General features: G+C 40.1%; 1 long non-coding RNA gene across 2 annotated transcripts in view; it reads right to left on the reverse strand.

Moving 5' to 3' along the window:
- Window positions 1–560: 560 nt before the first annotated feature.
- LOC116662462 overlaps window positions 561–12,261 on the reverse strand; it is a 29,764-nt gene continuing 18,063 nt past the window's right edge. The window contains exons 3-5 of one of the 2 annotated variants that reach the window (XR_004318428.1): window positions 9,784–9,969; window positions 7,070–7,294; window positions 561–935 (exon numbers count right to left, since the gene is read on the reverse strand). This is a non-coding gene — a long non-coding RNA (uncharacterized LOC116662462). Of the gene's footprint in view, window positions 936–7,069; window positions 7,295–9,783; window positions 11,276–12,261 lie in introns of those variants that run through there. The other variant, XR_004318427.1, reaches the window with a different exon arrangement.

Consider the following 12,261-nt stretch of genomic DNA (forward strand, 5'->3'; position numbering starts at 1 on the left):
CTCACAAGTGACAGAAGACAGGTGAGAGGCATATAGCAACAGGTCACAAAGATGGTAAGAGCAAAGTTGTTTCTCCAACCCCCGAAAAAATTCCTGAAAGAACCGAAAACTCTGAATTTTGAAAGTAAAATACTATCATATAAAGAAATAAAATAAATAATCCTCTTCATCAGGGTTTCAAGATCTGACTCCAGAATTTTTAGCATGCCATACTGAATCCTAGCACAGAAAAATCAGATGGACTAGTGGTGAGTAATTTTCAGGAAAACTGCAGTAATTCCTCCACTTGTAAAAGGATATACACTCACCTGTTGAAGGTGAATGTAAACCGCATTCTGGAGAAATTTGGAAGCTTCTGGGCTCCGCTTCTGGATGGCAAGGACATGGACAGCTTTGAAGCATGCTTCTAACTGAGTCACCGGCATTGTTACACTGCAGAGGGAAAAGGAGGTCCTCAGTCAAGAGCAGAGATGTTCCTGTCGTGTATCGCAGGCCATGCCTCGGGGACTCAGTGCCCTGTAGCAGCCCGGCCCCATGCGAAGACAAACAGTGTGGCCCACCCAAGCAGGAGGGGCACTGTGCTTGAGAAGGACCATCCCCGATGGGGGCAAGAGGGGCTGGTGGGGTTGTGTGAACCTATAAATGCTCACAGAATTACACCTTCATATATTCAAGTGATACAATTAACAGTAGCAGGCTATTTAACAAAATTTGAATTGTCAGTGGAAATTTTACCATTCCTTTCCGCTTGTGCCCTGCACTCTGAGACAGGCTCATGCTCTCTCACACCTGCAGCTCTGATGCAATAGTTGTGAAGTTATTTTACTTTGCTGCAGGTGTCTTCGCTCCCCGTGTCACTGTGACTGTCGTCTCTTAACACAGTCAGATGTCTTCCTGGATCTCTCCCTGAGTTCCTTGCTCCTGCTTCTCAGATCCTAAGATAAAGGACAAGTGAAGACACATGACCAGAAAAGGCACTGTGGACTTGAACAAAGTCCTCAGTGACCCCCTAGGTGAGTGCTGCCCACCCCTTACCTTCGATTCTCAAAGTTCTGCCCAGGGTGACATCCAGACAGGAGAGTGTTCTGGGCCAATTAAAAGCTGTGTGGCTTGGGCACGGGGACAGGTGCAGGAGCTGTTTCTGGGGCCGGGCCCCTCCCCGCCTCTGCTCCTCTCTCTTCCGAGTCCCCGCTGCCAAGACCCCAGGCTCCCTGATCTTCTGTCCTTCCCTTCGACTCTACTCCATGTCCTTTTCCTCTTCCTTTAGTCCCTAATTATCCCCAGCTGGAGTGATTTTTCAATCACAGTATCTGAAAAAATTTTCTGCAGCTGAAAATGTGGTCTCCAGAGGTCAATGCCCATATGCTGGTTCCTGAAGAAAGCCCCTGTTTAGGGGGACCCTCACCAACACTCACAGGGCATCAGACATGTTGCAGGGTCGGCCACCCCCAACAAGAGTTTGCTGTGGCCCCAATGCACACACAGCATCCCTGCTCACAAAAATGTAGTTGGCGCACTTATCCGTTATTATGAAGCAAAAATAAAAAAAAATTGTTCATGATTCTTACTAAAACTATTTATGAGGTGGAAAAAAAATTGTAATAGAAAAGAACAAATTTGACTCCATGTTAGATGTATTCCTTTGGCTTTAAACCTGTGCCCTGTTTTCTAGGCTCAAACTTGCTAGCTCTGCACCTTTTGTAAAAGAAAGTTGCCTTTAGCTTGAAATATCCAGGAGAGCCTATTCTCCGGGCTCTGATCTTTAAGGATGTTAGCTCTTCTGCACTTATGTAGAGATGGCAAGTTGCAAAATAGAGAATAACCTTTGTTTTTTTGGAGATTTTACAGAGGGCACCATGATTTGACCACATGGACAGCTGCAAGAACAAAGGATTCCAAGGACAAACAATTCAGTACAGCAAGAAGTTTGCAACAACCAACCACACCCCCACCCCTTTTTAGTATAAAAGGAGACTGAATTCTGACTTGGGGAATAGGGTTCACCAGGATATCAATATGCCATCTTCTGGGTATGCCAGCTTTTCAAATAAAGTCACTATTCTTTGCTCCAACACCTCATCTCCCGATTTATTGGCCTGTCATGCAGCAAGCAGAACGAGTTTGGACTTGGTAACAAAATGACTGCATTGGAGGTAGTATGTCTCCACTGTTTCCTCATTTCCAATATGTCACAACCTATCAATTTTATATGCTGTTTAACAACACAACCAAAAAACCTATCATAGGGAATTGATTCCACAGAAATAAAATTATTTCTACTCCTTCAAAACTTTTTTCTTTTCTATTTTATTTTGTTTTGCTTATTGAAAAGAAAATAAAAGTCAAATCATTTTATTTCACGTATTTTTGTTATAGCTACATATTTTAAATACTACAAAGAGATTTAAATTGCAATAAAAATTGTTCATATATTAGTATAAAGATATATACACAATCAATGCAGATTAGGAAAGGAATGGATATTTACTAAAAATCCACTGCACATCCAGTCTTTTACAAGCATATCCTGGAATATAAGCTCTATGATCCAGGGGTCCCCCACCCCCATTCTCACTGCCGAGTCCCTTAGTAATCAACTACCAAGGCACCAGCATAGAACCACGCGATCAGTATTTTAGGTATAAATGAGGGAATTAGCTCATTCAATTCTAAAACAAAAACCTTAAAATAAATACTGAACTTATTTACAGAAAAGAAAATTGGACACAAAAAAGTACAGTTTCTTCCCCAAGGTCACAAAGCTAATAACTGGTAAAGGCAAGATTTGAACTCATCTGCCTGATTCTAAAAACTAAGGTGGAAATCCCCTTCGACTGTGGAGGTCCAGCAGCACAGCCTATCACCCTATCTTTGTTCAGATCTAGCTTTAGACAGCCTGAGACAGCACCCCATTCCTATGGAACTCGAGGGCAAACGATAACAATAAGGATTTTATATTCAGTAGTTTCTTAGGTCTCATTTATATAAAGTGTCAGCAGGTCAGCAGAAAACTCTGGGAAATATGAGTGGGTCCAGAGCTTTTTGCTGATAAGAAACTCAGTCTATCAGGACAGAGTGACCTTCCCATGAGAGGCCACATGGACATAAACTAAAGGCAGCTGAGCAATGAAAACTAGCAAGACCCTGGAACTCAAGCAAGAAGGATCCCTGCCATCCCCCACCCAGTTGCCTCTTCACCCGTGTGGACACGATGGCAGAAGACCCAGGTTCTTGTCTAAGTTACACTATCATGGAATTCTCACCCATAAAAAGTTACGACTCTATGCTGTCTTAAGTCCTTTCCAACTCAAATATGATGACACCAATATCTCAGCAGAATGTCTATGTCTCCACTTCCTCTCTTCTATTAGGAGAATATTTCTATGGCCACAAAGCAGAAATCCAATTAAAAACACCATGCACGAAGCCAGGTGAAAGTCTGCATAAGAGACTTTGCTCTCACGCTCAGTGAATGAAAACTCAGAAAAAGTGGTCCTTCTCCCTCAGCAAGTGGGAGGTAGGCTGATTGTGTGTGTGTGTGTGCTCGCGCGTGTGTGTGTAAATCAAATACAATGAATTCTGGGATGTGTACAGATTTTTTTTATGTTACTGTCATTTCATGAGGATGAGCCAACCTTTAAAGTAATTTGAATCTAGTGTTCTGAGAGAGTCTCAGGCTCTTTTGGTGGAGGAGGGGAAAGGGGAAAGGAAAGGAGGAAAGAAGTAAATGAAGCAAAGGAGTAAGAATACTGCTAGGGAAAGGCAAGACATTAATTTTGTTCCTACTTGCATCACACACAAATTAGGGACTGGCTTTCCCCCATGTCTTGTCAAGCACTGAGTTGCAGAAGAAGAGGCGACAGCCCATTTCTCACTGAGATTGTGACTGTACATGGCATCTTATAGACACAAATCATTTACCCTGATCAAACACTCTAGCAGCAGGCCGTAATTCTCCTATTTTGAGAGACAAGAAAACAGGAGTTCAAAGAGGGTATATAACTTGACAAAAGTCAGAGGACCAGTAAACAAGAGAGGATGAATTCAAACTCAGATCTGAATGCAGAGTCTGATCTTCCCACTCCCAGGACTGGAAAATCCTTAACACACAGGCTCCCCAGCTCCCCTGCAGTGTTCCTGGCACCAAGCATTTCCCATGGCGATGGTCTCCAGTTCTCACAGACACAGCACTCTGTGCAGCCAATGACCTTCATCGGACCTTGATCATCTACCTGCCACGCCCACCAGGCTTCACCATAAAGGTAGGAAAGCTGGCTTTCAAGTGCATACAAAGCCACCCCTGGTCTAACCTGGGCTCTTCTGCAGCTTCTCCAGCCTAAAGGCAGCCATGAAACTGCTCACAGTTTGTACATGAGCCACACTACCTCTCTCCATCTCTCTCCCCACCTATACTACTTAGCTATGACCATTTTGATGATCTTGGAAACAAATTTTTAAAAACACAAAAGAAAGGATCCTGGAACAAGTAATTAATACTTACAATTTTAAATGAAAAGTTACAAAGTGAGCATTTACAAACTGAATCTGCCTTCCTAGGTGTCAGTTTAAACAGTTAAAAAATATAATAGCAAAAAATTCTTATTTACAAAATTAACAAAAACATCAACAGTAATCTGGAATAAACTCAAAATTAATGTCCATGTTCTACATGGAGAAAACTACAGGACTGTACTGAGGGGTAAAGTAAGAGGTGTGAATGTAGAGACATCAACATATTGCATGGAGGAAAGCAGTTTTGTAAAGATGCAAGTTCTCCTAAAGATAATTCAAAACTTACTAAAAAATCCCATGAAAACTCTTATCTGTTTTTTTTTAACTTGAACAAAGTATTTTAGAATTCTTCAGGAATAATAAAGTCATAATACTAGACAAGAAAATTTGGGATGGAAGAAAAGAATCAAAAAAAAATCAGCACTGTCAGATATTAAATAAATTTTTACAATATGTAAGATATAGCGCTGGAGTAAGAAAGTTAAGATTGACAGAAATAAACCATGAGCTCAAAAAGAGACTCTAGTGTACATAAGTATTTTGTACAGGTGGGATTTCAAATCAAAGAGCAAAGTATGAATTCAATAATTGTCCTGGGACAATCAGAGAATCACCTGGAAAGAACAAATTCTATTCCTGTCATAATGACCACAAAAAAAATTACAGATAGTGATGTAAATATTAGAAAATACTAATAACAGCAAATACAACTCTTTGCTCATATTAATTCAACTTCTCCTCACTATAACAAAGTACTATTATCATCTCCATCTTAGAGATTAAAAAACCTACAGAAGAGATTTTTACCATTATAAGAAAGTATTTCTAAGAATAATACCAAAGATAAAACCCAAAAGGAAGACATTTACTATCTTAAGAATATTTTGGGCCACAACAAAAATAAACCTACTGAACAAAATGAAAGGCAAGAAATGACAAGAAAAAGCTCTGTGATACATGTTGATGAAGACAAGGGGTTAATGTTCATAACATACAAAGAGCTGTCACAAAGCAACAAGAAGCTCCCTCACTTAAATGTGTGCAAAGGACAAAAGGGATCATTCACTTTTAAAAAGTCACATGGCTAACGAGTGGAAAATGGTCAATACCTCACTGGTCATCAACTGCAAACTAAAGCAATGAAAAAGCACTTTTGCTCATCATATTGGCAAATATTTTTAAAAGATATTCTAGCTAGTGTCCGTCTGTGAGAGAACAAACTTTGAGCGACCTTTTTGGAGGATGACATGTCAATGGATATGTAAACTCTAAAAAACATGCATACACACAGACTCAACTCCACTTCTAGGAATCGTTTCATTTAGAAAAAAAATCAGTTCTAAAAGATGTACTCCTCAGGGCATTTACACAGCACTGTTTACAATGGTGGGAAGAAAAGCTGAAGTGAAATCATATCCAGCGATAAAGAATTGGTTATATAAGTAATTCTACATCTTTTCATTCCTCACTGGAGAAGGAATTTCTAGAGTCACTTCAAAGGAGCCTGTGATGAATGTAAATGTCACATCCAGGGACTAAATTTCCAGAAGCCTTAACTAAAGGAATACTCATACAACATCACAGGAATGTTTGTACAAGAAAGATGCCAGTCAAACATCCTTTCTGACAGAGGAAAATGGAGAAAACCTAAGTGTCCACCATGAAGACAATGATGCGGTAAATCACGTTGAGCTGTGGGCTCTGAGGGGGCCAGCGTTTTGGCGTGGTCCAGTGCCTTGTCCACAGTACTCTTTCACCAAAGTTGTCCTTGCACAAGAGACCACACCTGACCATCAGGAGACCCCTCCACTCTATCTGAAAGGACTGGGTGAGTCTGGAGTGGGAGGACGTCTAGGAAGTACCCCTGAGTGAATAAAGCGAGCTGCAGAAAACATATAGTATGGCCTTATTTTCCAATAAAGCATATATACACACACATATACATAGATTTCTCATATACATGTATGTATGTATGTATGTATGTGTGTGTATATATATATATATATATATATATATATATATATATATATATATATGTCATAGGCATAAAGGTCATGAAATATATACAACACATTTTCAACAGCTTTTACTCTCAGGAAATAAGGGGAAGGGAGGTAGGGGCCTTTCGGTACCACCACTATTCTCTTTTCAGTATTTCATTTAAGTATACTTGGAATTTAAAAGTTTATTTAAGTCTGAAGCAAAATGGGCGATGCCTTCACAAGACAGAATGCTATACTGGTCATTAAAAATCATGCCAGGGGAGATAGAATATTGTAGAAAAACTTGTAATAAGCCGAATGGAAAATGGAGGTCTCCACACAGTAAACAGGCACAGAGTGTTCTCTGGTTTTTATGACAGAGGTGATACACACTGACGAAAAGAACAGAAAATAGATGTTAAAGTGTTAATTATTATCTTTGAGTAGTGGGACCAGGATAGCTTCTTTTGCCCCTTTTTTCAGACTTATTATATTAAATACACATTATTTTTCATCTGAAAAAACATTTTTAGATGTCTAGTACCACACATTGGAGAAAGTACACGAGTATTTACAGAAACAAATAACTAGGAGACACAGCAGCAGCATCACACAATGTAGAATGGGCGATCCTGAATAACGCCGTGCAGTTACATAAAGACCCACAAAGTGAGAGCACCTGCTGTAACAGGGCGTGGCCCCCTTCTATTTGTCAGTTGTGTCTTCAGGGCTGAGGCAGTTCTGAGCACGGCCAGTGTCAGTGCTGGTGTCTGGATAGATGCCACTGGAGGTGAGGGCACCTGCAAGCCTAGAGGAAGAACAGAAATCATCCTCTGCTTTTTCTGTCCTGCTTCTTTGTTACTTTAAAAGAGAGGCATAAATAAGATAAACTGCGTATCTTCCCTACTGAAATTTCAGTAATGAAACCGTTTTTAAAGTCTTCACAGCTTATAATGTGCCTATAACTGTCTTTTCAACAAAGCATCATATTTATTAAATGTTAATTAACTCAATTAATTAAATCCCTGTTGAAACCTTCTATTAAAGAACATGAAATGCACTACGTGAAAGCACCACGCCTGCACTGACTACCTTAGCTGTCTTGACGGCAGTGCATTCAGCCCACACCATCCCATGGCCCTGAGCTCCTGATGCTGGTAAGAGAGCACGCTGCCACCTCAGATGGAGAGAAAATGTGAAAGCATTTTCTGAAATCTACAGCACTGACAAAACATAACTGACAAATCCCAGGCTCCTTTGAGGCTGTCATTTTCTGTTTCTGGCCAACACCCGTCAATGAGTAGAACCACCCCATTCCCGAGCCATGGGACTCACGTGGGAAGCAGTATTAGAGAAACTTCCAGGTATAGAATGTAACCAACTATACGTAGAACTCTGACAAAAGAAAAGATGAAATACTCTGATTTTGGAAGACACTCAAAATATTCTCCTAAGCCTTAGTAGCTGGAAAGGCTGGGCTTCTCCTAAGCCACTTATTTATTTCACAGCCAGTGAGCATCTCCCACAAACCCTGTTTCCCTGTGTCTGCTGGGAGCCTCAGGCACACACTTGCTGTCGATCTTATAAGTCACAGGGCTGAGGCGTGTGTCTCACACCTGCAACCCTCACTCAGGCTCGCCTCCTAGTCTCACTGTCTGAACTTGAACCCATTTTCTCACCTGTTTATTTGGTATCTGTTCTTCTGTAAGCTGCCTGAAATGCTTCATGGAACAAGTCAGAAGAATGAGTGGGTAGATAAATGGACAGATGGACAGGTGAGAGATGGGCAGACAGACAGAGAGACTCCAAGAAAAGGGGAACAGAGAAAATTTCCTGTGCAAAACCCTCTTCTAGTCAGGGAAGAAAACCACCACGGAGAAGTGTGAAGAGGCAGGTAGCTTAGGGCTGTTTATGGATTCCATGGAAAGTCTCACAAAGAGATGAGATGGTGGAACTATAAATAATAAAAGAAAAAAAGCACGCATGCTTGAAAAATATATCTACAATATGTACTTTCTAAAGAATAGATTCAAATCAGCAGGGTGAAATAACACAATCCTTGGGTATTTACAGAAGTGAGAATCCCATCCCCAAACCAAAAGGCATCCCTTTGGAGCACTGAGAGTCTACACGGGGCGGTCATAAAGCCATCACCACAAAAGCTTTGCTATCCTTCACTTACGAGGTATGAGCAGCTGTGCTCAGGCTGCCCACGCATGTCATTTACACCCCACAGCACCTCTACAGGGGGGACGCCAAGCGAGCCCCGTCTCTGCAGGACAGAAAACAAGTCTGGGAGAGGCTAAGCCTGCCTACCAGTTCTTCATCTCACAGGATTGGTCACTCCAGAGCAGAACTCGAACTCGGATCCACGTTTGTAACCACGGTATTACCGTGCTTTGTGTGCATTTTGTGCGTATAATACATTTGTTTCTGGCATGAAAGGATATTTAATAAATGATCGTTTGTCATGTCTATCTCATTAGCTCACAATCAATCTTTATACTGTTGAATTGTACTCTTTTCTCCTGGAGAAGGGAATGGAAAGAATGGGGGTCAGAATGAGGTGGGGCTCCATTCTTTAACTGGTACTTCATGTCATCCAAGTCCCCAACCAGGGAGTAGGAGCAAATGTTCTCTTCATCTTTTAACAAGAGGGCTCCACTGATGGTGACTTACTCAACTCCAAAACCAAGGCTGGGGAAAGGGCACATGCAGCAACCAGAGCAGTATTACCTGTAGGAAGGTGAAAAGAGCTCACAGGAGGGCTCAGGGGATCAGCCTGATTTAATTTCAATCGATAAAACAATAACACACTCTAAAAATACTAGCATGCAATGGATTTGCTCTTTCTTGACATCTAGCAAGTTTCCACAGCCCACATGTAAAATTATCGTGAACCAGTGAAAGGAAGTGTCTACAGACAAGAAAAATCAATGCCACAGGTAGACTGAAACCCAGGCTGGAGGAAAGGAAGAGAAAGGGCATAGTAAAGAAGTGGGGAAAGGCTGGGGAAAAAAATCATCACAAGGACTCTCAAGCATCATCCAACAAGCATATAATCATTCAAGAGAGAGAGAGTTACTGAGGTCCTATTCTGTGCAAGATTGTAGAGCGGGTGAAGCAAGAGCGCAGCGACCATGGTGGCAGCAAGTGGCGGGGCTCAAATACACTTCTGATCCCGGTACCTGGCACACTTGTCCTCAGTATAAAGGCAAAAAAAAAAAAAGTAAAATAACTCTGTAAACTCAAAGCATTGTTAAAAAAAAATTAAAGAAGACCTAAATACCTGGACAGACACACCACGCATATTCCTGGATCAGAAGACAGAGCTCTTGGAATGGCAGTGCTCCCCAGAGTGATCCGTATATTCAACGTGGTCTCGATCACAATCCCAGCGGGCTCCTCTGCAGAAACTGACTAGCTGCTGCTACAATTCATATGGGAATTCGAGGGTCTCAGTAACCAAAACGTACTTGAAAAAGAAGAACAATGTGAGAGGACTTGTAATTCTCAATTTCAAACCTTACAACTGTATCTCCAGGTGAGATTAGAGGCCATTGTGAAGTTATTACTGTGTTTATCCTTATTTTCTAAATTCTCTACAATGAATATAACTGTTACAATAAGAAAAATAAAAAGTAAGGTATCTTTTAAAACATGCACACCGATTCATTCATTGGGAAAAAATTATTTTAACTATAAAGAGGTAAACAAATATCTAGTGAAAAAGGACTACTTAAAAACAAGAGTGCATTTACATTTTTCATAAATTGAAAACTGAAAAGCACAAACACATCAAGTTTCTAGGGAGACCGATGCAACATATTAATAGTTATTTTCAAAAATTCTAATTGAACAATGAAAACTCAAGAAAGGGAAAATCGTGATTGACAGCCAACTGCAAACACATGGAGAGCAAAGGCCTAGAAATCACAGTTCCTTTAACTCTGCTACTAACTCAATAGAAGAGGAAATTCCTCACTGAGGGGACAGTGGAATCCCATGCATAAGACAGGATACACAGTACAAACTGCACTAGAATCTGGGGTGATTTTCTTAGAAGAATTCTAAAGTTACAACATTGCTGAAAAACTATAAAAACACTGACAGACAGATTAAAACACACAGTCATATATATTATATAGAAACATATGAAGTCTGCTCCCATGTTGCATAGAAATACAAACATATTTGTTCATTTATGGGCACTGATTACTTTATCCCAGGTAGAATATTTCAACTAAAACAAATAATCAATAATACACTCCTCTTGTCAAATCTACTTGATAAGTTACTCTGCTATGTAACCATAATGTGTCTAAGATAGATCTAAAATTAGTGAAAAAGATCTTTGTATGGTTTCTTGAACTCTTCTCAAAATTCCAAGCTTAATTTTAAAATAGATCTGAGCAGTATTTCTATATTATCTTTTCCCTCGTGAAATGAACAACACAGTCTGTTGTCAAAATTCTGTCCTTACAATGATTCACGAGCACCGTATCCTAACAAAACTGCTGGACAGCAAGGCACTATCCAGACACTGTGACCAAACAAATGAAACACAAGGAAGACAGTGACCCTATTCTGGAGGGCTTACAGTCTGTATCAACTCTGGGGTTTTTATTTGATTGGTTTGATTGGTTAGCAAAATAAAATCAATCAAGTACTTTCTTCTTTGAGCATTCTGTAAGTCATGACTCTGTTGTTAGTGTCATGAGAAGGAAAGACTTAAGCATGACTTGATTAGGTCAACTAGCAACAATCATCACTGGAGAGTGAGTAATACAGAAGTTAACTGATAGCAATGCTTCTGCCTACATGAGACCTAAAATAAACCTACACTGATCTCTGTAAGGAAAATGAGGAGATGAGGTCCCCAATGAGAAAAAAAAAACTAACAAGAAATCAAAAAAGTAAAGACTTTTTCATTAACGATTCCAGGAAGGAGTGGAGCATGGTGGTGAAGAGCACAGATGCTTGGGACAAACATGAGGGTCTGAATTCCCACAGCACTGGGTAGCTTTGACACTGATAAGTCAGTGAAATTTTCTGCATCTCAGTCTCCTATCCATAGACTGGGGACAACAACAGCACCCGTCTCCTAGAACGGTCCTAAGAATTAAGTTATTTTATATATAAAAGTTTAAATAAAATACCTCAGATATTAAATATTACCCCAAAAGCACAAGGAAAAAAGAAAACAGAGATAAATTGGAGTTCATCAAAATTTAAAACTTTGCTTCAAAGGACACCATCCAGAAAGTGAAAAAACAACACACAGGAGAAAATTTTTTCAAATCATTTATCTGATAAGGAATTTGTATCTAAAAAAAAAAAAAAACCTCCTACAACTCAACAATAAAAAGGCAACTCAATTAAAAAATGAATAAAGGATCTGAAAATATATTTTTCAAGGAAAATATACAAATGGCCAATAAGCACAATGAAACGATGTTCAATATCATTAGCTGTAAGGGAAATCAAGTCAAAACCACTAGGAGAAACCACTTCACACTCACTACAATAGGTTATAATCAAAAAAAGAGTAACAAGCACTAATGAGGACACAGAGGAAGCGGAGATAAGCAGCCCTTGCTGGTGAGGATGTAACATAGCATGGCCACTTTGGAAAACAGCCTAGCAGGTCCTCAGAGAGTTGAACATTTGGTTTCTGAATGACCCAGCAATTCTGCTTCCTGGGCACACACGTAAGAGAACTGAAAACAAATGTTCACATAAAAACTCCTACATGAATATTCACAGC

Source organism: Camelus ferus, unplaced genomic scaffold, assembly GCF_009834535.1.
Source record: "Camelus ferus isolate YT-003-E unplaced genomic scaffold, BCGSAC_Cfer_1.0 contig1013, whole genome shotgun sequence".
Taxonomy (NCBI): Eukaryota; Metazoa; Chordata; class Mammalia; order Artiodactyla; family Camelidae; genus Camelus; species Camelus ferus.